We start from the raw sequence: 27,948 nt of genomic DNA on the forward strand, positions 1-27,948 counted from the left end.
TCCCGGTGGTAAACAAAAAGGCAAAAGAAAAGGCACCCTGGTTGTAGGCTAAGAAGCCCATGATGGGCGGCCCTGGTGGTAAGCCAAAAGGCAAAAAAATGCACCCTGGTTGTAGGCTAAAAAGCCCATGATGGGCGGCCCCGGTGGTAAGCAAAAAGGCCAAAAAAATGCACCCCGGTTGTAGGCTAAAAAGCCCATGATGGGCGGCCCCGGTGGTAAGCAAAAAGGCAAAAGAAAAGGCACCCCTGTTGTAGGCTAAAAAGCCCATGATGGGCGGCCCCGGTGGTAAACAAAAAGGTCAAAAAAAATGCACCCGGTTGTAGGCTAAAAAGCCCATGATGGGCTGCCCCGGTGGTAACAAAAAGGCACCCCGGTTGTAGGCTAAAAAGCCCATGATGGGCGGCCCCGGTGGTAAGCCAAAAGGCCAAAATAATGCACCCCGGTTGTAGGATAAAAAGCCCATGATGGGCGGACTTGGTGGTAAGCAAAAAGGCAAAAGAAAAAGCACCCCGGTTGTAGGCTAAAAAGACCATGATGGGCGGCCCCGATGGTAAACAAAAAGGCCAAAAAAATGCACCCCGGTTGTAGGCTAAAAAGCCCAGGATGGGCGGCCCCGGTGGTAACAAAAAGGCACCCCGGTTGTAGGCTAAAAAGCCCATGATGGGCGGCCCCGGTGGTAAGCCAAAAGGCCAAAAAAATGCACCCCGGTTGTAGGCTAAAAAGCCCATGATGGGCGGCCTCGGTGGTAAGCAAAAAGGCCAAAAAATGCACCCCGGTTGTAGGCTAAAAAGCTCATGATTGGCTGCTCCGGTGGTAAGCAAAAAGGCAAAAGAAAAGGTACCCCGGTTGTAGGCTAAAAAGCCCATGATGGGCGGCCCGGTGGTAAACCAAAAGGCCAAAAAAATACACCCCGGTTGTAGGCTAAAAAGCCCATGATGGGCGGCCCCGGTGGTAACAAAAAAGCACCCCGGTTGTAGGCTAAAAAGCCCATGATGGGCGGCCCCGGTGGTAAACAAAAAGGCCAAAAAAAATGCACCCCGGTTGTAGGCTAAAAAGCCCATGATGGGCTGCCCCGATGGTAACAAAAATGCACCCCGGTTGTAGGCTAAAAAGCCCATGATGGGCGGCCCCGGTGGTAAGCCAAAAGGCCAAAATAATGCACCCCGGTTGTAGGATAAAAAGCCCATGATGGGCGGACTTGGTGGTAAGCAAAAAGGCAAAAGAAAAGGCACCCCGGTTGTAGGCTAAAAAGACCATGATGGGCGTCCCCGATGGTAAACAAAAAGGCCAAAAAAATGCACCCCGGTTGTAGGCTAAAAAGCCCAGGATGGGCGGCCCCGGTGGTAACAAAAAGGCACCCCGGTTGTAGGCTAAAAAGCCCATGATGGGCGGCCCCGGTGGTAAGCCAAAAGGCCAAAAAAATGCACCCCGGTTGTAGGCTAAAAAGCCCATGATGGGCGGCCTCGGTGGTAAGCAAAAAGGCCTAAAAAATGCACCCCGGCTGTAGGCTAAAAAGCCCATGATGGGCGGCCCCGGTGGTAAGCAAAGAGTCAAATGAAAAGGCACCCCGGTTGTAGGCTAAAAAGCCCATGATGGGCGGCCCCGGTGGTAACAAAAAGGCACCCCGGTTGTAGGCTAAAAAGCCCATGATGGGCGGCCCCGGTGGTAAGCCAAAAGGCGAAAAAAAATGCACCCCGTTGTAGGCTAAAAAGCCCATGATGGGCTGCCCCGGTGGTAAACAAAAAGGCCAAAAAAATGCACCCCGGTTGTAGGCTAAAAAGCCCATGATGGGCAGCCCCGGTGGTAACAAAAAGGCACCCCGGTTGTAGGCTAAAAAGCCCATGATGGGCGGCCCCGGTGGTCAGTCAAAAGGCCAAAAATATGCACCCCAGTTGTAGGATAAAAAGCCCATGATGGGCGGCCTTGGTGGTAAGCAAAAAGGCAAAAGAAAAGGCACCCCGGTTGTAGGCTAAAAAGCCCATGATGGGTGGCCCCGATGGTAAACAAAAAGGCCAAAAAAATGCACCCCGGTTGTAGGCTAAAAAGCCCAGGATGGGCGGCCCCGGTGGTAACAAAAAGGCACCCCGGTTGTAGGCTAAAAAGCCCATGATGGGCGGCCTCGGTGGTAAGCAAAAAGGCCAAAAAAATGCACCCCGGTTGTAGGCTAAAAAGCCCATGATGGGCGGCCCCGATGGTAAACAAAAAGTCCAAAAAAATGCACCCCGGTTGTAGGCTAAAAAGCCCATGATGGGCGGTCCCGGTGGTAAACAAAAAGGCAAAAGAAAAGGCACCCTGGTTGTAGGCTAAGAAGCCCATGATGGGCGGCCCTGGTGGTAAGCCAAAAGGCAAAAAAATGCACCCTGGTTGTAGGCTAAAAAGCCCATGATGGGCGGCCCCGGTGGTAAGCAAAAAGGCCAAAAAAATGCACCCCGGTTGTAGGCTAAAAAGCCCATGATGGGCGGCCCCGGTGGTAAGCAAAAAGGCAAAAGAAAAGGCACCCCTGTTGTAGGCTAAAAAGCCCATGATGGGCGGCCCCGGTGGTAAACAAAAAGGTCAAAAAAAATGCACCCGGTTGTAGGCTAAAAAGCCCATGATGGGCTGCCCCGGTGGTAACAAAAAGGCACCCCGGTTGTAGGCTAAAAAGCCCATGATGGGCGGCCCCGGTGGTAAGCCAAAAGGCCAAAATAATGCACCCCGGTTGTAGGATAAAAAGCCCATGATGGGCGGACTTGGTGGTAAGCAAAAAGGCAAAAGAAAAAGCACCCCGGTTGTAGGCTAAAAAGACCATGATGGGCGGCCCCGATGGTAAACAAAAAGGCCAAAAAAATGCACCCCGGTTGTAGGCTAAAAAGCCCAGGATGGGCGGCCCCGGTGGTAACAAAAAGGCACCCCGGTTGTAGGCTAAAAAGCCCATGATGGGCGGCCCCGGTGGTAAGCCAAAAGGCCAAAAAAATGCACCCCGGTTGTAGGCTAAAAAGCCCATGATGGGCGGCCTCGGTGGTAAGCAAAAAGGCCAAAAAATGCACCCCGGTTGTAGGCTAAAAAGCTCATGATTGGCTGCTCCGGTGGTAAGCAAAAAGGCAAAAGAAAAGGTACCCCGGTTGTAGGCTAAAAAGCCCATGATGGGCGGCCCGGTGGTAAACCAAAAGGCCAAAAAAATACACCCCGGTTGTAGGCTAAAAAGCCCATGATGGGCGGCCCCGGTGGTAACAAAAAAGCACCCCGGTTGTAGGCTAAAAAGCCCATGATGGGCGGCCCCGGTGGTAAACAAAAAGGCCAAAAAAAATGCACCCCGGTTGTAGGCTAAAAAGCCCATGATGGGCTGCCCCGATGGTAACAAAAATGCACCCCGGTTGTAGGCTAAAAAGCCCATGATGGGCGGCCCCGGTGGTAAGCCAAAAGGCCAAAATAATGCACCCCGGTTGTAGGATAAAAAGCCCATGATGGGCGGACTTGGTGGTAAGCAAAAAGGCAAAAGAAAAGGCACCCCGGTTGTAGGCTAAAAAGACCATGATGGGCGTCCCCGATGGTAAACAAAAAGGCCAAAAAAATGCACCCCGGTTGTAGGCTAAAAAGCCCAGGATGGGTGGCCCCGGTGGTAACAAAAAGGCACCCCGGTTGTAGGCTAAAAAGCCCATGATGGGCGGCCCCGGTGGTAAGCCAAAAGGCCAAAAAAATGCACCCCGGTTGTAGGCTAAAAAGCCCATGATGGGCGGCCTCGGTGGTAAGCAAAAAGGCCAAAAAATGCACCCCGGTTGTAGGCTAACAAGCCCATGATTGGCGGCTCCGGTGGTAAGCAAAAAGGCAAAAGAAAAGGTTCCCCGGTTATAGGCTAAAAAGCCCATGATGGGCGGCCCGGTGGTAAACCAAAAGGCCAAAAAAATACACCCCGGTTGTAGGCTAAAAAGCCCATGATGGGCGGCCCCGGTGGTAACAAAAAGGCACCCCGGTTGTAGGCTAAAAAGCCCATGATGGGCGGCCCCGGTGGTAAGCCAAAAGGCCAAAAAAATGCACCCCGGTTGTAGGATAAAAAGCCCATGATGGGCGGCCTTGGTGGTAAGCAAAAAGGCAAAAGAAAAGGCACCCCGGTTGTAGGCTAAAAAGCCCATGATGGGCGGCCACGCTGGTAAACAAAAAGGCCCAAAAAATGCACCCCGGTTGTAGGCTAACAAGCCCATGATTGGCGGCTCCGGTGGTAAGCAAAAAGGCAAAAGAAAAGGTTCCCCGGTTATAGGCTAAAAAGCCCATGATGGGCGGCCCGGTGGTAAACCAAAAGGCCAAAAAAATACACCCCGGTTGTAGGCTAAAAAGCCCATGATGGGCGGCCCCGGTGGTAACAAAAAGGCACCCCGGTTGTAGGCTAAAAAGCCCATGATGGGCGGCCCCGGTGGTAAGCCAAAAGGCCAAAAAAATGCACCCCGGTTGTAGGATAAAAAGCCCATGATGGGCGGCCTTGGTGGTAAGCAAAAAGGCAAAAGAAAAGGCACCCCGGTTGTAGGCTAAAAAGCCCATGATGGGCGGCCACGATGGTAAACAAAAAGGCCCAAAAAATGCACCCCGGTTGTAGGCTAAAAAGCCCAGGATGGGCGGCCCCGGTGGTAACAAAAAGGCACCCCGGTTGTAGGCTAAAAAGCCCATGATGGGCGGCCCCGGTGGTAAGCCAAAAGGCCAAAAAAATGCACCCCGGTTGTAGGCTAAAAAGCCCATGATGGGCGGCCTCGGTGGTAAGCAAAAAGGCCTAAAAAATGCACCCCGGCTGTAGGCTAAAAAGCCCATGATGGGCGGCCCCGGTGGTAAGCAAAAAGGCAAATGAAAAGGCACCCCGGTTGTAGGCTAAAAAGCCCATGATGGGCGGCCCCGGTGGTAACAAAAAGGCACCCCGGTTGTAGGCTAAAAAGCCCATGATGGGCGGCCCCGGTGGTAAGCCAAAAGGCCAAAAAAAATGCACCCCGGTTGTAGGCTAAAAAGCCCATGATGGGCTGCCCCGGTGGTAAACAAAAAGGCCAAAAAAATGCACCCCGGTTGTAGGCTAAAAAGCCCATGATGGGCAGCCCCGGTGGTAACAAAAAGGCACCCCGGTTGTAGGCTAAAAAGCCCATGATGGGCGGCCCCGGTGGTAAGTCAAAAGGCCAAAAATATGCACCCCGGTTGTAGGATAAAAAGCCCATGATGGGCGGCCTTGGTGGTAATCAAAAAGGCAAAAGAAAAGGCACCCCGGTTGTAGGCTAAAAAGCCCATGATGGGTGGCCCCGATGGTAAACAAAAAGGCCAAAAAAATGCACCCCGGTTGTAGGCTAAAAAGCCCAGGATGGGCGGCCCCGGTGGTAACAAAAAGGCACCCCGGTTGTAGGCTAAAAAGCCCATGATGGGCGGCCCTGGTGGTAAGCCAAAAGGCCAAAAAAATGCACCCTGGTTGTAGGCTAAAAAGCCCATGATGGGCGGTGCCGGTAAGCTAAAAGGCCAAATGATGCACCCCGGTAGCAAGATAAAAGCCCAAAAGTGGTGCACCGGTGGTAAAACGGGAATGGATGTGCTCCGGTGGCATACCAACGGGAAAGGGTGTGCTCCGGTGGCACTCCCAACGGGAAAGGTTGTGCTTCGGTGGCACTCCCAACGGGAAAGGGTGTACTCCGGTATCACTCCCAACGGGAAAGGGGGTGCTCCGGTGGCACTCCCAACGGGAAAGGGGGTTATCTGGTGGCACTCCCAACGGGAAAGGTTGTGCTCCGGTGGCACTCCCAACGGGAAAGGGGGTGCTCCGATGGCACTCCCAACGGGAAAGGGTGTGCTCCGGTGGCACTCCCAACGGGAAAAGGTGTGCTCCGGTGGCACTCCCAACGGGAAAGGGTGTGCTCCGGTGGCACTCCCAACGGGAAAGACTGCTTCGGTGGCATTCCCAACGGGAAAGGCTGTGCTCCGGTAGCACGCCAACGGGAAAGGCTGTTCTCCGGTGGGGCGCCAACGGGTAAGGGTGTGCTCCGGTGGCACGCCAACGGGAAAGAGTGTGCTCCAGTGGCACGTCAACGGGAAAGAGTGTGCTCCAGTGGCACGTCAACGGGAAAGAGTGTGCTCCGATGGCACTGCAATGACAAAGGGAAGACTGGAGCCTTTTATATGGAGGGCTATTTGGGACCCCTTATATTGAATGGAGAGCTATGTTGGTGCCAATAAATTATAAGAAAATCTATGTGGGGCCTATTATATTAAATGGAGGGGTAGGTAGGACCCATTATATTATATATAAAGCTATGTGGTGCCCAATACATTCATTAATTGAAGGGCTATGTGGAACCGACTATTAAATTGAGGGCAATGTGGTTCTCAATACATTAAATGGAGGGCTATGTGGCGCCCATTACAGTATATTAAATGATAGGGTATACGGGCCATTATTAAATTTAGTGCCATGTGGGGCCCTTGATTTTAAATGGAAGGCTATGTTGGTCCCGTGATATTATATGAATAGCTATATGGCGCCAATTATATTAAATGGAAGACTGTGGGGTCCATTGTTTTTAATGGAGGGTTATACAGATCCCATTATAATAAATAGAATGCTATGCAGATCCCATTATATTAAGTGGAGTTCTTTGTGGGACCCATTACATTAATGGCAGGACTACGTTGGGCCCATTGTATTACATGAAGGGTTTTGTGGGTCATAATGCATTTAATGGAAGGTTATGTAGGGCACATTATAATAAATGGCGGGCTATATGTAACCCCTTATATTGAATAGAGGAATATGTGGGTCCCAATATATTATAAAACCAATGTCCGTGCCCATAACATTAAATGGAAGGTTATATTTGGCCTATTATTTTATATGTAAAGAAAGCTATGTGGTGCCCATTACATTAATTGAAGGGCTATGTCTGATCCATTATATTAGTTTGAGGGATATGTGATACCCATTACATTAAATGGAGGTCTATGTGGGTCTCATATTAAACTAAAGGGTATATGGGGCCATTATATTAAATTTAGTGCCATGTGGGACCTTTTATATTAAATGGAGAGCTATGTGGTACCCATTATATTATGTGGAGGGCTATATATGTGACCCCTTATATTAAATGGAGGGCTATGTTGGACTCAGTATATTAAATGGAGGGCTGTATGGGGCCCATTATAATAAATAGAGGGCTATGTGGGGCCTATATAATAAGTTGAGGGCTATGTGGGGCCATTACAATAAATTGAGAGCTATGTGGGGCACATTATATTAAATGAAGGATTTTGTGGGGCCCATATTATATGTAAAGCTATGTGGTGCCCATTACAATAAAGTTATATAGGTCCTATGGAGTTCTTTGTGGGACCCATTATAGTACTTTCAGGGCTACATGGGGCCCACTGTATTAAATGGAGGGTTTTGAAGGGCCCTTTATATTATATGTAAAGCTATGTGGGGCCCATTTTATTAAATAGAGGTCTGTGTGGGGCCCATTATATTAAAGGAAGGGTTTTGTGGGTTCCATTATATTAAAGTAAAGGCTATATAGGGCATATTCCAATTAATGGAGGGCTGTATATGATCCTTTATATTGAATGGAGGGTTAGGTGAAAAAACGGTAAAGGGTGTGCTCCCGTGGCACTCCAACGGAAATGTGTGTTCTATGGTGGCACTCCAACGGGAAAGGTTGTTCTCCGGTGGCACTCCAGCGAGAAAGGGTGTGCTGCGGTGGTACGCAAGCGAGAAAGGTGTGCTCCATTGGGACACCAACAGGAAAGGGTGTGCTCCGGGGGCACGCCAACGGGAAAAAATGTGCTCCGATGGCACACCAATGGGAAAAGGTGTGCTCCGGTGGCACGCCAACGGGAAAGGTGCTCTGGGTGGCACTCCAATGGGAGAGGGTGTCCTCCAGTGTCACGTCATTGGGAAAGGGTATGCTCCGATGGCACGCCAGTGGGAAAGGGTATTCTTCGGTGGCACTGCAATGACCAAAGGGAAGGCGATGTGTGGCCTCTTATATGGAATACCATGTGGGCTCATATTAAATGGATGGCGATGCAGTGCCCATTATAATAATTGCAGGGCTACGTGGGGCCCATTGTATTAAATGAAGGGTTTTGTGGGTCACATTTTATTAATTGGAAGGTTATGTGTGGCACATTATAATAAATGGAAGGCTATATGGAACCCCTTATTTTGAATGGAGGGCTAGGTGGGTCCCAATATATTATAATAAAATCCATGTGGAGCCCATAACATTAAATGGAGGGTTATATTTGGCCCATTATTTTATATGTAAAGCTATGTGATGCCCATTCCATTAATTGAAGGGCTATGTCGGATCCATTATATTAATTTGAGGGCTATGTGGTACCCATTACGTTAAATGGAGGGCTATGTAGGGTCCATTATATTAAATGAAAGGGTATATGGGGCAGTTATATTAAATTTAGTGCCATGTGCTATATAATTAAATGATGAGCTCTGTGGCATCCATTATATTATGTGGATGGCTATATGTGACCCCTTATATTAAATAGAGGGCTATGTTGGACTCCGTAAATTAAATGGAGGGCTGTATGGATCCCATTATATTAACTGGAGGGCTATGTGGGGCCCATAAAATAAATTGAGGCCTATGTGGGGCCCATTACAGTAAATTGAGAGCTATGTAGTGCACATATTCTCCTTCCTGGCCATCACAGAGACATGGCTAACACCCTCTGACACTGCCTCCCCTGCTGCGCTGTGTTACGGTGGCCTCCACTTCACCCACACTCCTCGCCCTGGAAACAGACATGGTGGAGGAGTGGGTCTTCTCTCTAACAACTGCATCTTTAACCCTACTCCTCTTCCCTCCCTTATTCTCCCTTCTTTTGAAGTCTTGTCCGCATTTACTCTCCCTCCAACCTCCAAGTGGCTGTCATATACCGACCCCCGGGCCCCATCACTGCCTTTATCGACCAATTCTCCACCTGGCTTCTTCACTTTCTCTCGGCTGACATTCCCACAATCATCATGGGCGATTTCAACATCCCTACTGACACTCGCCAGTCAGCAGCAACAAAACTCTTGTCGCTTACTTCATCCTTTGGACTTACTCAGTGGTCCTCCTCAGCCACCCACACAGATGGACACACACTAGACCTCATCTTCACCCGACTCTGCTCCCTATCTCACCTCACAGCCTCCCCCCTACCCCTATCTGACCACCACCTACTCACATTCTGTCCTCCTCACCTGTCACCCATGTCCAGCAACTAGCACACCCGCGCAGAAACCTTGCACATCTAGACACTCACACACTCTCTGACTCTGTTCTACCACTGACATCCATATCCTCACTCCATGACACAGACAGTGCCACTGCTTTCTACAATGCCACTCTCGCATCAGCTATTGACTCGGTCGCCCCTCTTCTGCATGGCAGAGCGCGACGAGTCAACAGGCAACCCTGGCACAACAACCTCACTAAATAGCTTCGACAAGCGTCCAGGGTTGCGGAGCGGCGTTGGAAGAAAACACATACTCAAGATGACTTCACTGCATTCAAACTAGCAACGCTCGCATTCAAATCAGCACTCACCTCTGCTAAACAGGCCTACTTCACAACCCTCATATCTTCCCTATCCTATAACCCCAAACAACTATTCAACACTTTCAACTCTCTCCTCCGCCCTCCACTGCCCCCTCCAACCTCCATCACCTCCGCTGAGGAGTTTGCAACACACTTCAAAAACAAGATTGACCAAACACGGCAAGTCTTTACCATCCGACCACCACAACCCCTCTATCTTCCACACCACTTCCCCACCCCTATAACCTCCCTTCCCAACATCACGGAAAGAGAACTTACTCGTCTCCTCTCCAAATCACACCTCACCACATGTGCACTCGACCCCATCCCATCCCACCTCCTCCCTAATATCACTCCCACACTCGTCCCATCCCTAACCCATCTCTTCAACCTATCACTATCCTCTGGTACTTTCCCTGCTGTCTTCAAACATGGCACAATCACACCCATCCTCAAAAAGCCATCCCTCGACCCAACATCCCTGTCCAGCTATCGCCCCATTTCGCTGCTCCCATTTGCCTCCAAATTCCTTGAGCAACACTTCCACGCTGAACTTTCCTCCCACTTTTCATCTAACTCTCTCTTCGACATCCGACAATACGGCTTCCGCCCCCACCATTCCACCGAAACTGCCCTTACCAAAATCACCAATGACCTACTTACAGCCAAAGCTAACAGACAATTCTCTGTACTCCTTCTACTTGATCTGTCTTCTGCTTTCGATACAGTTGACCACTGCCTCCTACTGCAGATCCTCTCTTCCTTTGGCGTCAAAGACCTTGCTCTATCCTGGATCTCCTCATACCTTTCTAACCGCACATTTAGCGTCTCCCACTCCCACGTCACCTCCTTACCCATCATCCCCCTCTCTGTTGGAGTCCCTCAAGGCTCTGTCCTAGGACCCCTACTCTTCTCAATCTATACCCTTGGCCTGGGACAGCTCATAAAATCCTATGGCTTCCAGTACCATCTGTACGCTGATGACACCCAGATCTACCTCTCTGGCCCAGACGTCACCTCTCTGCTGTCCAGAATCCCAGCATGTCTAGCAGCCATATCTTCCTTCTTCTCCTCCCGCTACCTCAAGCTCAATGTGGACAAAACTGAACTCATTATCTTTCCCCCATCTCACATATCTTCCCCACCTGATCTATCTATCACAATAAACAACATCACTCTTTCCGCTGTACCGACAATCCGCTGCCTCGGAGTAACCCTTGACTCTGTCCTGTCCTTCAAACCCCACATCCAAGCTCTCGCCACCTCCTGTCGCCTCCAGCTCAAAAACATTTCCAGAATCCGCCCTTTCCTCAACCCTAACTCTACTAAACTGCTTGTGCATGCCCTCATCATCTCCCGCCTCGACTATTGCAACATCCTCCTCTGTGGCCTCCCTGCTAACACTCTCGCACCCCTCCAGTCCATCCTCAACTCTGCAGCACGACTCGTTCATCTCTCACCTCGCTACTCCTCTGCTAAGCCGCTTTGCAAATCGCTTCACTGGCTCCCAATTGCCCAGCGCATCCAGTTCAAACTACTAACACTGACCTAGAAAGCCGTCCATAACCTCTCTCCTCCATACATCTCTGAACTAATCTCCCGATATATTCCCTCACGTAACCTCCGGTCCTCCCACGACCTCCTTCTCTCCTCCACACTTATCCGTTCCTCACGCAATCGCCTCCAAGATTTCTCCCGAATATCCCCCATCCTATGGAATTCTGTGCCACAACACGTCCGATTATCCACCACATCCGGATCCTTCAGACGGAACCTGAAAACCCATCTCTTCAAGAAAGCTTACAGCCTGCAATGACCCCGCTGCCTCGTCAACAATGCCGAAGCTACTACTACTGCAACCCAACAACCTACTGTCTCCTCCCTATTCCTGTAGAATGTAAGCCCGCAAGGGCAGGGTCCTCTTCCCCCCTTACCAGTCTATCTTTGTTAGTTTGTTTACTGTAGTGATATTCTTATTTTGTATGTAACCCCTTATGTACAGCGCCATGGAATCAATGGCGCTATATAAATTAATAATAATAATAATAATAATAATAATATTAATTGAAGGGTTTTGTGGGGCCCATATTATATGTAAAGCTATGTGGTGCCCATTCTAATAAATAGAAAGCTATATAGGTCCTATTATAATAAATGGAGTTCTTTGTGGGACCTATTTTATTACTTGCAGGGCTACATGGGGCCCACTGTATTAAATAGAGGGTTTTGAAGGGCCCTTTATATTATATGTCAAGCTGTGCGGGGCCCATTATATTAAATATTGGGCTATATGGGACCCATTTTATTAAATTAAGGGCTACGTGGGGCCCATTATATTAAAGGAAGGGTTTTGTGGGTTCCATTATATTAAATGGAAGGCTATGTAGGGCACATTATAATAAATGGAAGGCTATATGGAACCCCTTATTTTGAATGGATGGCTATGTGGATCCCAATATATTATAATAAAATCCATGTGGAGGCCATAACATTAAATGGAGGGTTATATTTGGCCCATTATTTTATAGGTAAAGCTATGTGATGCCCATTACATTAATTGAAGGGCTATGTCGGATCCATTATATTAATTGGAGGGCTATGTGGTACCCATTACGTTAAATGGAGGGCTATGTGGGGCCCATTATATTAAATGAAAGGGTATATGGGGCAGTTATATTATATTTAGTGCCATGTGGGGCCCTTTATATTTAATGAAGAGCTATGTGGCATCCATTATATTATGTGGATGGCTATATGTGACCCCTTATATTAAATGGAGTGCTATGTTGGACTCAGTATATTAAATGGAGGGCTGTATGGGTCCCATTATATTAATTGGAGGGCTATGTGGGGCCCATATAATAAATTGAGGGCTATGTGGGGCTCATTAAAGTAAATTGAGAGCTATGTGGTGCACATATTAAATGAAGGGTTTTGTGGGGCTCATGTTATATGTAAAGCTATGTGGTGCCCATTATAATAAATAGAAAGCTATGTAGGTCCTATTATAATAAATGGAGTTCTTTGTGGGACTCATTTTATTACTTGCAGGGCTACATGGGGCCCACTGTATTAAATGGAGGGTTTTGAAGGGCCCTTTATATTATATGTTAAGCTATGTGGGGCCCATTATATTAAGTATTGGGCTATATGGGACCCATTTTATTAAATAGAGGGCTACGTGGGGCCCATTATATTAAAGGAAGGGTTTTGTGGGTTCCATTATATTAAATGGAAGGCTATGTGTGGCACATTATAATAAACTAGATGGTGGCCCGATTCTAACGCATCGGGTATTCTAGAATATGTATGCGGCCGACCGGGCGCGACTAATCAGCGAAACAGTGTTTAAATGGGTTGTGCACTACTTTAAAATTAGCCCACCAATGTATCCCTCCGGGGCCCCTCCCGATGGCAAGTGTGAAGGGAGGACCGGGGAGCGAGGCCGCCGGTTGGGGTACTTCTGCTGTGTCGCTGATCTCCTGACGGTGGCCTGCGTGTTTCAAATCCGGCGCCAATCAGAGAAGCAATGTTTTAAATTTGGCGCCAATATCGCTGATTGGTCGCGGCCATGACCAATCAGCAGAGCGGTGTTTAAATTTGGCGCCAATATCGCTGATTGGTCACGGCCGGTGGCTGCGACCAATCATGGAACCGCGTTAGTGAGGATGGTGGAGCGGCGCTGCCTGTGCTGGTACTTCCGGGAGATGACCGGCCTCCCGGCTGCATCGCCGCTGACCTCCATGCGGCTACCATCGGGAGATCAGTAGCTAGGGCCGCTGATCTCCCGACGGCAAGTGTGAAGGGAGGACCGGGGAGCGGTGCCGCCTAGGCCGCCGGTCGGGGTACTTCGCCCATGGGCGTGGAAAGGGGTGAATATACGTGCTGTTTGATAGCGGTTACACGCGATCGCTCGGCAGCAGGAGCCACGCTGCGGCTACACTGTGTGCTGGCTATTAAGGAGTATGAAGTCACTGCTCTCCACGCACACAGTCCCAGCGTGTGGAGCAGTGACTATTCCGACAGCTGATCTCACCTTGTGAGGCGCGCGTGGAAGTGACGCCATGCCTGTCTCGCACGGTGAGACCAGTGCTTGGCAGTAGAGCAGGACCCAATGCTGGAGGAGAGAGAGGTGAGTATAATTGTTTATTTTTTTGTGTGCAGTTTGATAGGGATTGGGGGGGGTGCATGCATACCAGGAAGAAGGATGGGGGGGCATGCATACCAGGAAGAGGGATGGAGGGAGCCATGCATACCAGGAAGATGGATGAGGGGAGCCATACATACCAGGATTAGGGATGAGGGGTGCTGTGAATACAGGGATGAGGGGTGCTATGCATATGAGAGGTGCCATGCATACAAGGATGAGGGGTGCCATGCATACCAGGATGAGGGATGCCTTGCATACCAGGATAGGGATGAGGGATGCCTTGCATACCAGGATAGGTATGAGGGGGGCCGTGCATACCAGGATGAGGTATGTCTTGCATACCAGGATGGGGATCAGGGTTGCCATGCATACCAGGATAGGGATCAGGGGTGCCATGCATACAGGGATGATGGGGGCCATGCATACCAGGAAGAAGGATGAGGGGGTTACCATACATACCAGGATGAGGGTTGGCACGCATACCAGGAAGAGGGATGAGGGGTGCCATGCATACATGGATGAGGGGTGCCATGCATGCCGGGATGGGGATCAGAGGTGCCACGTATACCAGGATGGGGACTACGTATAATAGGAAGAGCGGGGCCATATAGACCTGGATGGGGGGATATTAACATAATTGGGGTACATTTCCCCTATAACAGTGTCAGAAGCAGACCCCCTCCCCCTTAACAGTGCATGATGACCACATTTTTTGCTTAAATTTTTTTTTCTATTTTCCTCCTCTATAACTTGGATGTGTCTCATGGTCCAATGCGTCTTATAGTCTGAAAAATACGGTATATTTTATGATAGGGTATACTGGCCGGTATTAAATTTAGTGCTATGTGGGGCCCATTATGTTACTTGGAGACCTATATATGTCCCCTTATATTAAATGGAAAACTATGTGGGCCCCATGATATTATATGAATGGCTTATACTAAATGGAAGACTATGTGGGGTCTACTATATTAAATGGAGGGCTATGTGGGTCTCATAATAAATAGAATGCTATGCAGATCCCATTATATTAAATAGGGTTTTTTGTGGGACCCATTATATTAATTTCAGGGCTACGTGGGGCCCATTGTATTAAATGAAGGGTTTTGTGGGTCACATTATATTAAATGGAAGGCTATGTATGGCACATTATAATAAATGGAGGGCTATATTGGACCTCTTATTGAAAGGAGGGCTATGTGGGTCCCAATATATTATATGAAAATCCATGTGGGGCCCATAACATTAAATGGAGGGTTATATTTGGCCCATTATTTTATATGTAAAGCTATGTGGTGCCCATTCCAATAATTGAAGGGCTATGTCGGATCCATTATATTAATTTGAGGGCTATGTGGTACCCATTACATTAAATGAAGAGCTATGTGGGGCCCATCATATTAAATGAAAGAGTATATGAGGTAGTTGAAAAACATACAAAAAAGTTAATGTCTGCTCACCACCTCCTGGAGCGCACGGATCCTGCTGTGCGGCAAGTTTTCAGAACTTAGAAAGGAATAAGTCCAGCGCTATTAGTCCATTAAAAATCCATTCTTCATTTATTTCATAGCTTCAAATGGTATAAAATCCAGTAAGTCACAGTCCAGAAATTAAAAACATACGTGTTTCGACGCAAAGCAGTGCGTCTTAATCAATGATTATAATCAATGATTAAGACGCACTGCTTTGCGTTGAAAGGCGTTATATTAAATTTAATGCCATGTGGGGCCCTTTATATTAAATGGAGAGCTATGTGTTACCCATTATATTATGTAGAGGGCTGTATGTGACCCCTTATATGGAGGGTTATGTTGTACGCAATATATTAAATGGAGGGCTGTATGGGACCCACAATATTAAATGGAGGGCTTTGTGGGGCCCATTACATTAAATTGAGAGCTATATAGGTCCTATTATCAACTCTTTAAAAACCCAACATGTACTAATACGTACCTGCGCCCTGGGACTTTAGATCCAGGTAGGGAATAGTACCTCATGGCGATCGCGCCCGCACACAAGCTGTGCATGCGCGATTGCTGCCGGGTGTCAGCTGATTGTCACAGCTGACACCCAGTGCTATGTGGAGGGAGCGGTACCGCACCGTTCCCGGCACATTAATCCCCGCAGTGCTGCGATCGAAGTCGATCACAGCATTTCAGTGGCAATGGGAGGTGATCGCGATGCTCATCTCTCCTGCCGGTGTCCAATGCTATCTGCCGCGGCTTCCCGGATGTTGCCTTGACGACCCGAGGTCGTCATGACAACATCTGGGTCACCAGACAGCAGGAAGATACTTTGGTCATGCGCAGTGCATGACCAAAATATCTTCTGCATCTGCAGCGCTGACAGCCTGTATAGCACAGGGATGGTGCTCCATCCCTATGCTATACAGGTGATCAGAATAAAAAAAAGTGAAAGTCCCATAGTGGGACAAAGAATAAAAGTAAAAAAAAAGTATTAAAAAATTAAAAAAAAAATTTGTAAAAATCTAAAAAAAAAAATAAAAAAAAATAATCCACCAAAAATAAAAATATAATGTACCCATCAATAAATATTATGAAAAAAAATCCAAAACAGTAAAAGTACACATATTTGGTATCGCCGCGTCCGGAATGACCTGACCTATAAAACTGTACCACTACTTAACCCCTTTAGTGAACATGGTAAAAAAAAAAAAAAACGAAGCAAAAAACAATGCTTTATCATACCGCCAATCAAAAAATGGAATAATACACGATCAAAAAAACGAATATAAATAAATATGGTACCTCTGAAAATGTCATCTTGTCCCGCAAAAAACAAGCTGCCATACAGCTCCATCAACCGAAAAATAAAAAAGTTAAAGCTCTCAGAATAAAGCGATGCAAAAAAATTATTTTTCTATAAAATAGCTTTTATTGTGTAAAAGCGCCAACACATCAAAAAACTATATAAACGTGGTACCGCTGTAAACGTACTGACCCGAAGAAAAAAGCTACCTTATCAATTTTACCACATGCGGAACAGAATAAAAAAACAAAAAAAAAACAATTCCTGAATTGTTGGTTTTTGTTTATTCTGCCTCCCATAAATCAGAATGGAAAGCAATCAAAAAATGGCACGTGCCTGAAAATGGCACCAATAAAATTGTCAACTCATCCCGCAGAAAACAAGCCGTCACATGACTCTGTGGGCCGAAATATGGAAAAATTATAGCTCTCAAAATATGGCGATGCAAAAACTAGATTTTACAAAAAAATGAGTCTTTTAGTGTGTGACAGCTATCAATCATAAAAACCCGATATGAATCTGTTATCGCTGTAATCGCACCGACCCGAAGAATAAAGTCGTCTAATCAATTATACCGCACGAGGATCGGCGTAAAAAATAAACTCTAGGGTTAGGGTTGTGCTGGGGCTAGGGTTAGGGTTGGGTTAGAGTTAGGGCTGGGCTGGGGTTAGGGTTGGGGTTAGGGTTAGGGTTGGGGCTAGGGTTGGGATTTTTTTAAAAGTAAAAAAAAAAAAATGACGATATGGCTACTAGTGTTGAGCGCAAGTGCTCGCTACTTGAGTTTGCATCGGGTGCTCGGTTATGCACTGAGTATCGCGGGTGCTCAAGTGACATGCTCGAGTCTCCGCCCCATATGTTTCGCGGCCAAAAAAAACTTGCGGGGATTGCCTGCCCTGCACGAGCGATCCCCTCATGTTTTTTTTTTGGGGTGTCTAATAACCGTGAAACATGCCGGGCGGGGACTTGAGCATGTCACTTGAGCACGCGCGATACATGGTGCATGCCTGAGTACCCGATGCAAACTCAAGTAGCGAGCACTTGCGCTCAAGACTAATGACAACTTATTCAATATGATGACCTAATGTTATCAAATTCTGTGTCGTACCTCTGGGTTCAAAATGTTCACAATATCCCTTGATAAAATCCTTGAGGGGTGTAGTTTCCAAAATGGGATCACTTGTGGGGGGTTTCCACTATTTAGGCACATCATGGGCTCTCCAAACTCAACATGGCGTCCGCTCTCGATTCCAGCCAATTTTGCGTTCAAACAGTCACACAGTGCTCCTTCCCTTCTGAACTCTGCCATGCACCCAAACACTGTATTTTCCCCACATATGGGGTATTGGCGTACTCAGGAGAAATTGCACAATAGTTTTTGGGGCCCATTTTCTCCTCTTAACCTTGTGAAAAGAAAAAATAAATAGGGGCTAAAACATAATTTTTGTGGAAAAAGTTAGAATTTTTTTATTTTCACGGCTCCATGTTATAAACTTCTGTAAAGCACTTGGGGGTTCAGGATGCTCACCACACATCTAGATAAGTTCGCTGAGGGGGGTAGTTTCCAAAATGGTGTCACTTGTCGGGGGTTTCCACTGTTAAGGCACATCAGAGGCTCCCCAATCGTAACATGGCATCCAATAATTATTCAAGCAAATTTTACAATCAAAAAGTCAAATGGCGCTCCTTGCCTTCCGAACCCTGCCGTGCGCCCATGCAGTGATTTTCCCCCACATATGGGGTATCTGCTTACTCAGGAGAGATTGCACAACAAGTTGCATGGTGCAATTTCTCCTGTTACCCTTATGAAAATGCAAAACTGGGGGCTGAAAAACATTTTTGTGGGAAAAATGTGAAAATTTTATTTTCACAGCACCATGTTATAAACTTCTGTGAGGCACCTGGGGGTTCAAGGTGCTCACCACACATCTAGATAAGTTCCCGGAGGGGCCTAGTTTCCAAAATGGTGTCATTTGGGGGTTTCCACTATTTAGGCACATCAGGGGCTCTCCAAACGCAACATGGAGTCCGCTAATTATTTAAGCCAATTTTACATTCAAAAAGTCAAATGGCGCGCTTTCCCTTCTGAGCCCTGCCGTGTTTTTTCCCGACGTATGGGGTATCTGCGTGCTCGGGAAAATGCACAACAAATTTTGGTGTCCATTTTTTCCTGTTACCCCTGCAAAAACAGAAAAAATTGGGTCTAAAGTAACATTTTTGTGAAAAAAGTTAAATGTTCATTTTTTTCTTCCCCATTCCAAAAATTCCTGTGAAGCACCTGAAGGGTTAATAAACTTCTTGAATGTGGTTTTGAGCACCTTGAGGGATGCAGTTTTTAGAACGGTGTCACTTTTGGATATTTTCTGTCATAAAGGCCCCCTCAAAGTCACTTCTAATGTGATGTGGTGCCTAAAAAAATGGTTTTGTAAATTTTGTTGTAAAAATGACACCGCTCCAAATCTACTCAGGCATTCATGCAGAGGAACAATTACAATGTTCTGGAATGGCCATCCCAGTCCCCAGACCTGAATATCATTGAACATCTGTGGGATCATTTGAATAGGGCTGTCCATGCTCGGCGACCATCAAACTTAACTGAACTGGAATTGTTTTGTAAAGAGGAATGGTCAAAAATACCTTCATCCAGGATATCATTAAAAGCTACAGGAAGCGACTAGAGGCTGTTATTTTTGCAAAAGGAGGATCTACTAAATATTAATGTCACTTTTCTGGTGAGGTGCCCATACTTATGCACCTGTCAAATTTTGTTTGAATGCAGATTGCACATTTTCTGTTAGTACAATAAACCTCATTTCAAGGCAGAAACATTACTGTGTCCAACAGTTATTACATATATCAAACTGAAATAGCTGTTGCAAAAACACCAATTTTTATAAAACATTAAGCTTAAGATTAATAGGGGTACCCAAATATAACTGTGTATATATATATATATATATATTTATTTATACATGCATACATACACACACATACATACATACATACACACTGTGGGGGGAGCGGCGGAGGTGCGGGCACAGGAGACAGAAGCCTTTTGCTGAAGCTCCTGTGTGTGCCTGCTGCTAAAGAAAATGAATATTCACTGCATGGGAGCACTGAATATTCATTCTCCTTACTAGTGGGCACACAGTATAGATGCAGCGCGCCTTCTGCTGCTGCCAGGTGATCGTGTGTGCCTGCTATTCAAGAGCATGATTACTCACCCTTCTCCACGCCCATGGGAGTGGAGAGGGATGAATATTCATGCTCTTTGATAGCGGGCACATGCGATTGCCCGACAGGAGCCATTGCACAGCTACACTGTGTGCTGGCTATTAAGGAGTATGAAGTCACTGCTCCGCACGCACACAATCCCGGCGTGGGGAGCAGTGACTATTCCGGCAGCTGATCTCACCTTGTAAGGGCACAAGGAAGTTACGCCATGCATGGCTCGCATGGTGAGACCAGTGCTGGCAGCAGAGCAGGACACAGCACTGTAGTAGAGAGAGGAGGTGAGTATTAGACTGTGTGCCCACGATGCGTTTTTTAAGCGTTTCCGCAGCGGCAAAAACGCTGCAGAAACACTTAAACACATGGTAGAAGGCCTGCCATGTTCCCCAATGATAATCTGCATGTGCTGTGCTCATTCTGCGGAAATTTCCGCTGCGGATTATCATTGCGGAAAAAAACGCAGCACTACCAATTATTTTGCGGAAGTGCTGCGTTTTCGCCGCCATTGACTTGCATTAGACCGCATGGATTACGCATCACTACATACGTATGTAGATGCGCATTCCATGCGTTCTAATATGCAGATGGTACCCAGGTCTAGAGGAGAGGAGACTCTCCTCCGGACCTGGGTACCATAGAAAACTGTAAAAAAAAGAATAAAATAAAAAATAAATATATACTTGCCTTTTGGCGGCCCGCGGTGCGCTCCTCCTCGCATGCCGACAGTTCGCGATGTACTGAAGGACCTGCGCTGACGTCATAGTCATGTGACGGGTCACGCGACGCTGACGTCGGCAGGTCCTTCAGTCTACCACAGCCTGGACGGTGAAGCGAGACAGCGCGGGCCATCGGAGGGTAAGTATAGATTTATTTTTTTATTTTTTGACATTCTCTCGAGTCACACTATATAAACCCATGCTGTTTGCATGGATTTATATAGTGTGACCAAGTTGACAAGCACTTTCCAAGTGATGCTAAAATCGCTTGGAAAGCGCTTGTCAACCCGCATGCGGAAATGCATGTGAAGAACGCTTCACTTCCACATGTCCCTGGAAGGAAAACGCATATACAATCCGCATGCGTTTTTTTCTGCCAGGGAGATGCAGAAACGCTCAGGAAAAAATCCTGAGCATTTCTGCATCGTGGGCACATAGCGTAATTGTTTATTATTTTTGTGTGCAGCGTGATGGGGATTGGGGAGGGACCATGCATACCAGGAACAGGGATGGGGGGGGGCATACATACCAGGATGAGGGGTGCTATGCATACCATGAAGAGGGATAAAGGGGCCATGCATACCAGGAAGAGGGATGAGGGGTGCTATCCATACAAGGAAGAGGGATGATGGGTGCCATGCATACCATGAAGAGGGATGAGGGGTGCCATGCATACCAGGATAGGGAAGAGAGGTGCCTTGCATACCAGGATAGAGATGAGGGGGGCCATGCATTGTAGGATAAGGATGAGGGGTGCCATGCATACCAGGATTAGGGGTGCCTTGCATACCAGGATGGGGATCAGGGGTGCCTTGCATACCAGGATGGGGATCGGGGAGGGGGCATTCATACCAGGAAGAGGGATGAGGGGGACCATACATTTTAGGATGAGGGGTGCCATGCATATCAGGAAGAGGGATGAAGGGTCCACGCATACTAGGAAGAGGGATGCCATGTATACAACGATGAGGAGTGACATGCATACCAGGATGGGGATCAGCGTTGCCATGCATACCTGGATAGGGATGGGGACCACGTATAATAGGAAGAGCGGGGCCATATATTCCAGGATGGGGGATATTATTAACAGAATTGAGGGACATTACCCTTATAAGTGTCAGCCAGAGACCCCCTCCCCTTTAACAGCGCATCATGACCACATTTTTTGCTTCAATTTTTTTTTCTATTTTCCTCCTCTAAAACCTAGGTGCGTCTTTTGGTCCAGTGCATCTTATAGTCTGAAAAATACGGTATATTAAATGATAGGGTATATTTGACAATTTAGTGCCATGTGGGACCCATTATATTACGTGGAGGCCTATATGTGTCCCCTTATATTAAATGGAAGGCTATGTAGGTCCCGTGATATTATATGAATGGTAAGTGGCGCTCATTATATTAAATGGAAGACTACGTGGGGACCATTATTTTAAATGGAGGGTTATGTGGGGTCCACTATATTAAATGGAGGGCTATGAAGGTCCCATTATAATAAACTAGCTATTGAGCCCGTTCTACGCCCGGGTGGCGAGCATTTTTATTGATATATGGTCTCCTATCCTGGTATTTGTGCTGCCCCCATCCTGGTATTTGTGCTGCCCCCATCCTGGTATTTGTGCTCCTCAATCCTGTTCCCCCATCCTGTTATGTGCTGCCCTCATCCCTATCCTGGTATGCATGGTACACCTCATCCCTATCCTGGTTTGCATGGCACCCCTCACCCCCCAATCCTGGCACGCATGGCACCCCTTACCCTCAATCCTGGTATGCATGGCACCCCTCACCCTCAATCCTGGTAAGCATAGCACCCCTCACCCCCAATCCTGGTATGCATGGCACCTCTCACCACTAATCCTGGTATGCATGGCACCCCTCATCCCCCAATCCTGGTATGCGTGGCCTCCTCATCCCTCAATCCTGATATGCATGGTCCCCTCATCCCCCAATCCTGGTATGCATGGCACGCCTCATCCCTATCCTGGTATGCATGGCACGCCTCATCCCTATCCTGGTATGCATGGCACGCCTCACCTCCAATCCTGGTATGCATGGCACCCCTCATCCCCAGTCCTTGCATGCATGGAACCCGTCATCCCCAATCCTGGCATGCATGGCGCCCCTCATCCTGGTATGCATAGCTCCCTCATCCTGGTATGCATGGTACCCCTCATCCCTATCCTGGTATACATGGTACCCCTCATCCCTATCCTGGTATGCATGGCCCCTTATCCGAATCCTGGTATGCATGGCCCCCCAGATCCCTATCCTGGTATGCATGGTAGCCCTCATCCCCCAATCCAGGTATGCATGGTACCCCTCATTCCCCTATCCTGGTATGCATGGTACCCCTCACCCCTCAATCCTTGTATGCATGGTACCCCTTTCCCCTCAATCCTGGCATGCATGTCACCCCTCTTCCCCCAATCCTGGTATGCATGGCACCCCTCTTCCCCCAATACTCGTATGCATGGCACCCCCCATCCCCTATCCTGGTATGCGTGGCACCCCCCATCTCCTATCCTGGTATGCATGCCACTCCTCATCCCCCAATCCGAAATGCATGGTACCCCTCATCCCCCAATCCTGGTATGAATGGTACCCCTCACCCCCAATCCTGGTATGCTTGGTACCCCTCATCCCCCAATCCTGGTATGCGTGGCCTCCTCATCCCTCAATCCTGATATGCATGGTCCCCTCACCCCCTATCCTGGTATGCATGGTCCCCTCGTCCCCCAATCCTGGTATGCATGGTCCCCTCATCCCCCAATCCCGGTATGTGTGGCCCCCTCATCCCTCAATCCTGGTATGTATGGTACCCCTCATCCACCCAATCCTGGTATGTGTGGCCCCCTCATCCCCCAATTCTGGTATGCATGGTACCCCTCATCCCCCAATCCTGGTATGTGTGGCCCCCTCACCCCCCAATCCTGGTATGCATGGTACTCCTCTGCACACATACAAACAAAAAACACTTATACTGACCTTTCTTCCCTGTACTCCAGCGCTGCTGTGTCCTGTTCTGCCGGGGGAGGAATGCGGCGCCAGAGCAACGCGCTGTCCGGCGTCATTTTGCTGAAGACACAATGCAATGTCTTCAGTAAAATAGTGCCAGATAGCGCTATGCGCATGCGGCGATTCCGACGCCTTCACTCCGCCCCCGGTCTCTGGCCAGAAGAGAGGCGCCGCGGCAACGCTCCTCCCGGTCAGGTAAGTATGTAAGTATGGCGCCGGAGATTGCGGTATGCGTTCAGTGTCTACGCATACCGCGATCTCCGGTGCCATACACTCCTCTTACCTGTAACGGCTCCATGCGTTCTTTTGTCTGGAGCCAGGACGCGCAGTCTATAGGCTTCAGACAGACGGACTCTCGGCCGGTTATATTATAGATATAATGTTATGCAGATCACATTATATTAAATAGAGTTTTTTGTGGGACCCATTATATTAATTTCAGGGCTACGCGGGGCCCATTGTATTAAATTATTATTTTTTTTTTGGGTCACATTATATTAAATGGAAGGCTATGTAGGGCACATTATAATAAATGGAGGGCTATATGGGACCACTTATTGAATGGAGGGCCATGTGGGTCCCAATATATTATAAGAAAATCCATGTGGGGCCCATAACATTAAATGGAGCGTTATATTTGGCCCATTATTTTATATGTAAAGCTATGTGGTGCCCATTCCATTAACTGAAGGGCTATGTCGGAACCATTATATTAATTTGAGGGCTATGTGGTACCCATTACATTAAATGGAGGGCTATGTGGGGCCCATCATATTAAATTAGAGGGTATATGGGGTCATTATGTTAAATTTAGTGCCATGTGGGGCCCTTTATATTAAATGGAGAGCTATGTGGTACCCATTAATTTATGTGGAGGGCTATATGTGACCCCTTATATTAAATGGAGGGCTAAGTTGGACGCAGTATGTTAAATGGAGGGCTGTATGGGATCCATTATATTATATTAAAGAAAGGGTTTTGTGGGTGTGATTATATTAAAGGGAAGGCTATGTAGGGTGTATTCTAATAAATGGAAGGCTATATGGGATCCTTTATATTGAATGGAGGCATGCCAATGGGAAAAGGTGTGCTCCGATAGCACGCCAACGGGAAAGGGGGCACTGCAATGGAAAAGGGAAGGCTAAGTGTGGCCTGTTATATGGAGTGCCATGTGGCGCTCATTATATTAAATGGAGGGCTATGCGAGGTCCAATATAATAATTACAGGGCTACGTGGGGCCGATTGTGTTAAATAGAGGGTTTTGTAGGGCTCTTTATATTATAGGTAGATCTATGTGGGGTCCATTATATTGAATGTTGGGCTATGTGGGGCCGGTTATATTAAATGAAGGGTTTTGCGGTTCCAATTATATTAAATGGAATGTTATGTAGGGCACATTTTAATAAATGGAGGGCTAATTGGGACCCCTTTTATTGAATGGAGTGCTATGTGGCTGCCAATATATTATTAGAAAATCTATGTGGGGCCCATTACATTAAATGGAGGGGTAGGTAAGATCCATTATATTATATGTAAAGCTATGTGGTGCCCAATACATTAATTGTAGGGCTATGTGGGACCTACTATATTAAATTGAGTCAAACGGAGGTCCAGTATATTATACAAAAAGAGTCGCAAATACACCAGTTACCAGTGGACTGGTGTATCACGAAAACCTGCCGACTCAAGCAGTATGAGGACAAAGGAGAAAAGAGTGAGTAAAAAGAAGATGAATGAGGCATCCCTTTCAGAGATTGAAACTGAAATTGAGCAGCTTCAGATCCAGCTCAAGAGAGACTTAACTAGTGACGATCTGAAGAAACTAAATGACGACATTGACGCTGAATCCCAAAAGTGGGTCAAAGAAATTTATTCAAGTAAGACCAAAAATTACAACGTGATATACGGGATAAACAGACCTTGAGTGTTTATAGATGGAGGCTTCCATCTCAGACGTCACACTCTCTCATTTTAGGAACAGCAACTATTCCCGCTCACGTTCGGTATCAACAGCGTCATTGACGTCTACAGATGACCGTTTCCCTCTGGAACCATCAGGCTCTCATGCCAGACAACCCACCTACCCCCCACAAAGGGTCCAGACTAGACTCAACAGAAGGAAACAGACGACTCCATTCCAGGTTGGTGTATCCCAGGGGGGGCTCCGTATCATTAACCTATCTACACATACTGTATACTATCTGCTGCACAGGTGGAAGTTCTTGGGAGAGGCCTATCATTTTCACCAACAAATGCCATTCTTTTTTTCACTGCTCTCAAGAGCCTCCACATGTTTGCCCGCAAACTGATTCTCCATAAACTCCATTCAAGGTTGCGTGGTGATGGAGACCCTATGAGCGCTGTGGAGGAAGAGGCCCTACAAAATTTAGAGGACTTCCTTTTGAAGCAGGGAACTCTTTCAACAGGTGGGTCATTACAATGCTTGTACCCTAAATCCACATGTTTCCCACCTTTGTCCCTCAGTCCGGCTGTGTAGATATTTGTGCGATTGGTCACGGAGGACCTTAGACGTCTCTCCACACGCCGGAGATTTGATAATTTGACACACTTCCAACATGTAGCCATTCCACAGTTGCAGTCTCTTCAAGACGTGTTCTTTAAACCGGCAGACAAGTGAGGGAACATAGTGGTATGGCCCTGTTCCAAATATGAAAAGGAGACACTTCGCCAATTACGGGGCTCAACATCTATACTAAATTATCTTTTAACCCAACAGCAACGTTCTCCGCGGTGCTCCAGGGGATCCTGGCTCATGCCTGTGAACAAGGAGTTATCAACAAGAAAACAGTGGAGGCTCTTACAATGCAGTTTCCAAAAACGGCTACCTTCTATCTCCTCCCCAAGATACACAAGGACGCTGTCAGCCCCCCGGGACGTCCGATTGTGCCTGGTTTGGGAGGCCTGTGCGAATTGATATGCAAATACATTGACAGACATCTCAGGCCCCTTGTTGAGTTTATCCACCATATATAAAGGACACAACGAACGTCCTTACTCGGGTTGATAGCGTCCTTGTGGAGGACGGCACTCTGATGGTGACGGCCAATGTTGAGAGCCTGTACACTTGTATCAGCCATGATCTGGGCCTGGAAGTGGTCCGCCTCTTCCTCGGAACCTCCGACCTGGACGGCCCATCGCTTGAATTTATCCTTGAGCTCCTTCACCTCGTCCTCTCACATAATTATTTTTTAATTAAAGATATGGTGTATCTCCAAAAGCGAGGCACAGCCATGAGGGCGGCCTGCGCGCCCTCGTACGCCAGCCTCTTCCTTGGGGCATGGGAGAGGGACCTCTTTGGTGATGAGGGCACGCGGGGCGTGGACCAGGTTGAGTCTTTGCTGAGATACATCGATGACATTTTATTTTTTTGGCGGGGGACGGTGAAGGAGCTTGATAATTTTATGGTGCGACTCATTTCTAACTCACTTGGGATCAAACTCACTTATACACATCATGCTAAATGCATTGATTTTCTTGACGTCACTCTGGAGGTGGATGCCCACTCCGCTATTCAGACTGACGTCTACCGCAAACCTATGGCAGTAAATGCTTTGAAACACTGAGTCCGCACATAATTCATCGAAGATTAGGGCAGTCCCGGTCGGACAGGATGAGGCGGATTTGCTCCACTGACTAAATTTGAGACACAAGCCGCAGATCTGGCTGATCGTTTTAGGAATCGTGGATATAGTAACAGGAGCATCGACCGTGGCTATCGGATGGCACGGGGAACTCCCTGTAACCAGTTATTGTACCCAGCCTGTTCGGGGGAGGCGGTGAAAGAACAAGAAGGTACCCGCTATATTTCTACCTTCAATCACGAATGGGACTCTATTCGGACGATTTTGACTAAACATTGGGGTATGCTTGGCATGGAGCCCTCCCTGCGAAGCCACCTTGGTAATCCCTCACTGATGAAGGCTCGGCGGGCCAAAAACTTGGGAGATCTCTTGGTGTCCACCAACTATGTTCCATCTCCATCAAACTCATTTCGAACCCACGGTGGTTTGCTTTCCCTGTGGCCACTGTCTTGCCTGCGCCAATTTCTTCCGAAGTGCATCCTTTGCATCATCTGACGGCTCTCTTGTATTACGAATTACATCTCGTGTGGTACCACCAATGTCGTCTATCATGCCACTTGTGGCTGCGGCCTGATAGACGGCGGATGATCCCGGGATCTCAACACATTACTACGCCACGTCCGGGCCGTACATAATTTGGACCCAAGGACATTGAAGGTGCATGGAATAGATGTGTTACATCTTGGCTCCCGGGGAGGCAATGCCGCAAAACTTCTGGCCCATAAAGAGGCCAGATGCATTCTTACTCTGGACTCCGCGGGGCCTAAATGAAGCTCTAAGCTTCGCACCCTTTTTATAAGCAAGGTCTCCTGAATGTATATACAGTACAGACCAAAAGTTTGGACACACCTTCTCATTTATCGATTTTTCTGTATTTTCATGACTATGAAAAATGTACATTCACACTGAAGGCTTCAAAACTATGAATTAACACATG

At 47.6% G+C, this 27,948-nt stretch overlaps 1 long non-coding RNA gene across 1 annotated transcript in view; it reads left to right on the forward strand.

Annotated features, from left to right (window-relative positions):
* LOC141257198 (uncharacterized) overlaps positions 1 to 27,948 on the forward strand; it is a 73,348-nt gene that overhangs the window by 35,128 nt on the left and 10,272 nt on the right. The window contains exons 3-4 of the long non-coding RNA XR_012318033.1: positions 25,385 to 25,550; positions 25,741 to 25,835. This is a non-coding gene — a long non-coding RNA (uncharacterized lncRNA). The remainder of the gene's footprint in view (positions 1 to 25,384; positions 25,551 to 25,740; positions 25,836 to 27,948) is intronic.

The sequence above is a fragment of the Phyllobates terribilis genome, unplaced genomic scaffold, assembly GCF_046119375.1.
Source record: "Phyllobates terribilis strain yellow unplaced genomic scaffold, ASM4611937v1 Scaffold_3__8_contigs__length_932513732, whole genome shotgun sequence".
NCBI classification, from domain to species: Eukaryota; Metazoa; Chordata; class Amphibia; order Anura; family Dendrobatidae; genus Phyllobates; species Phyllobates terribilis.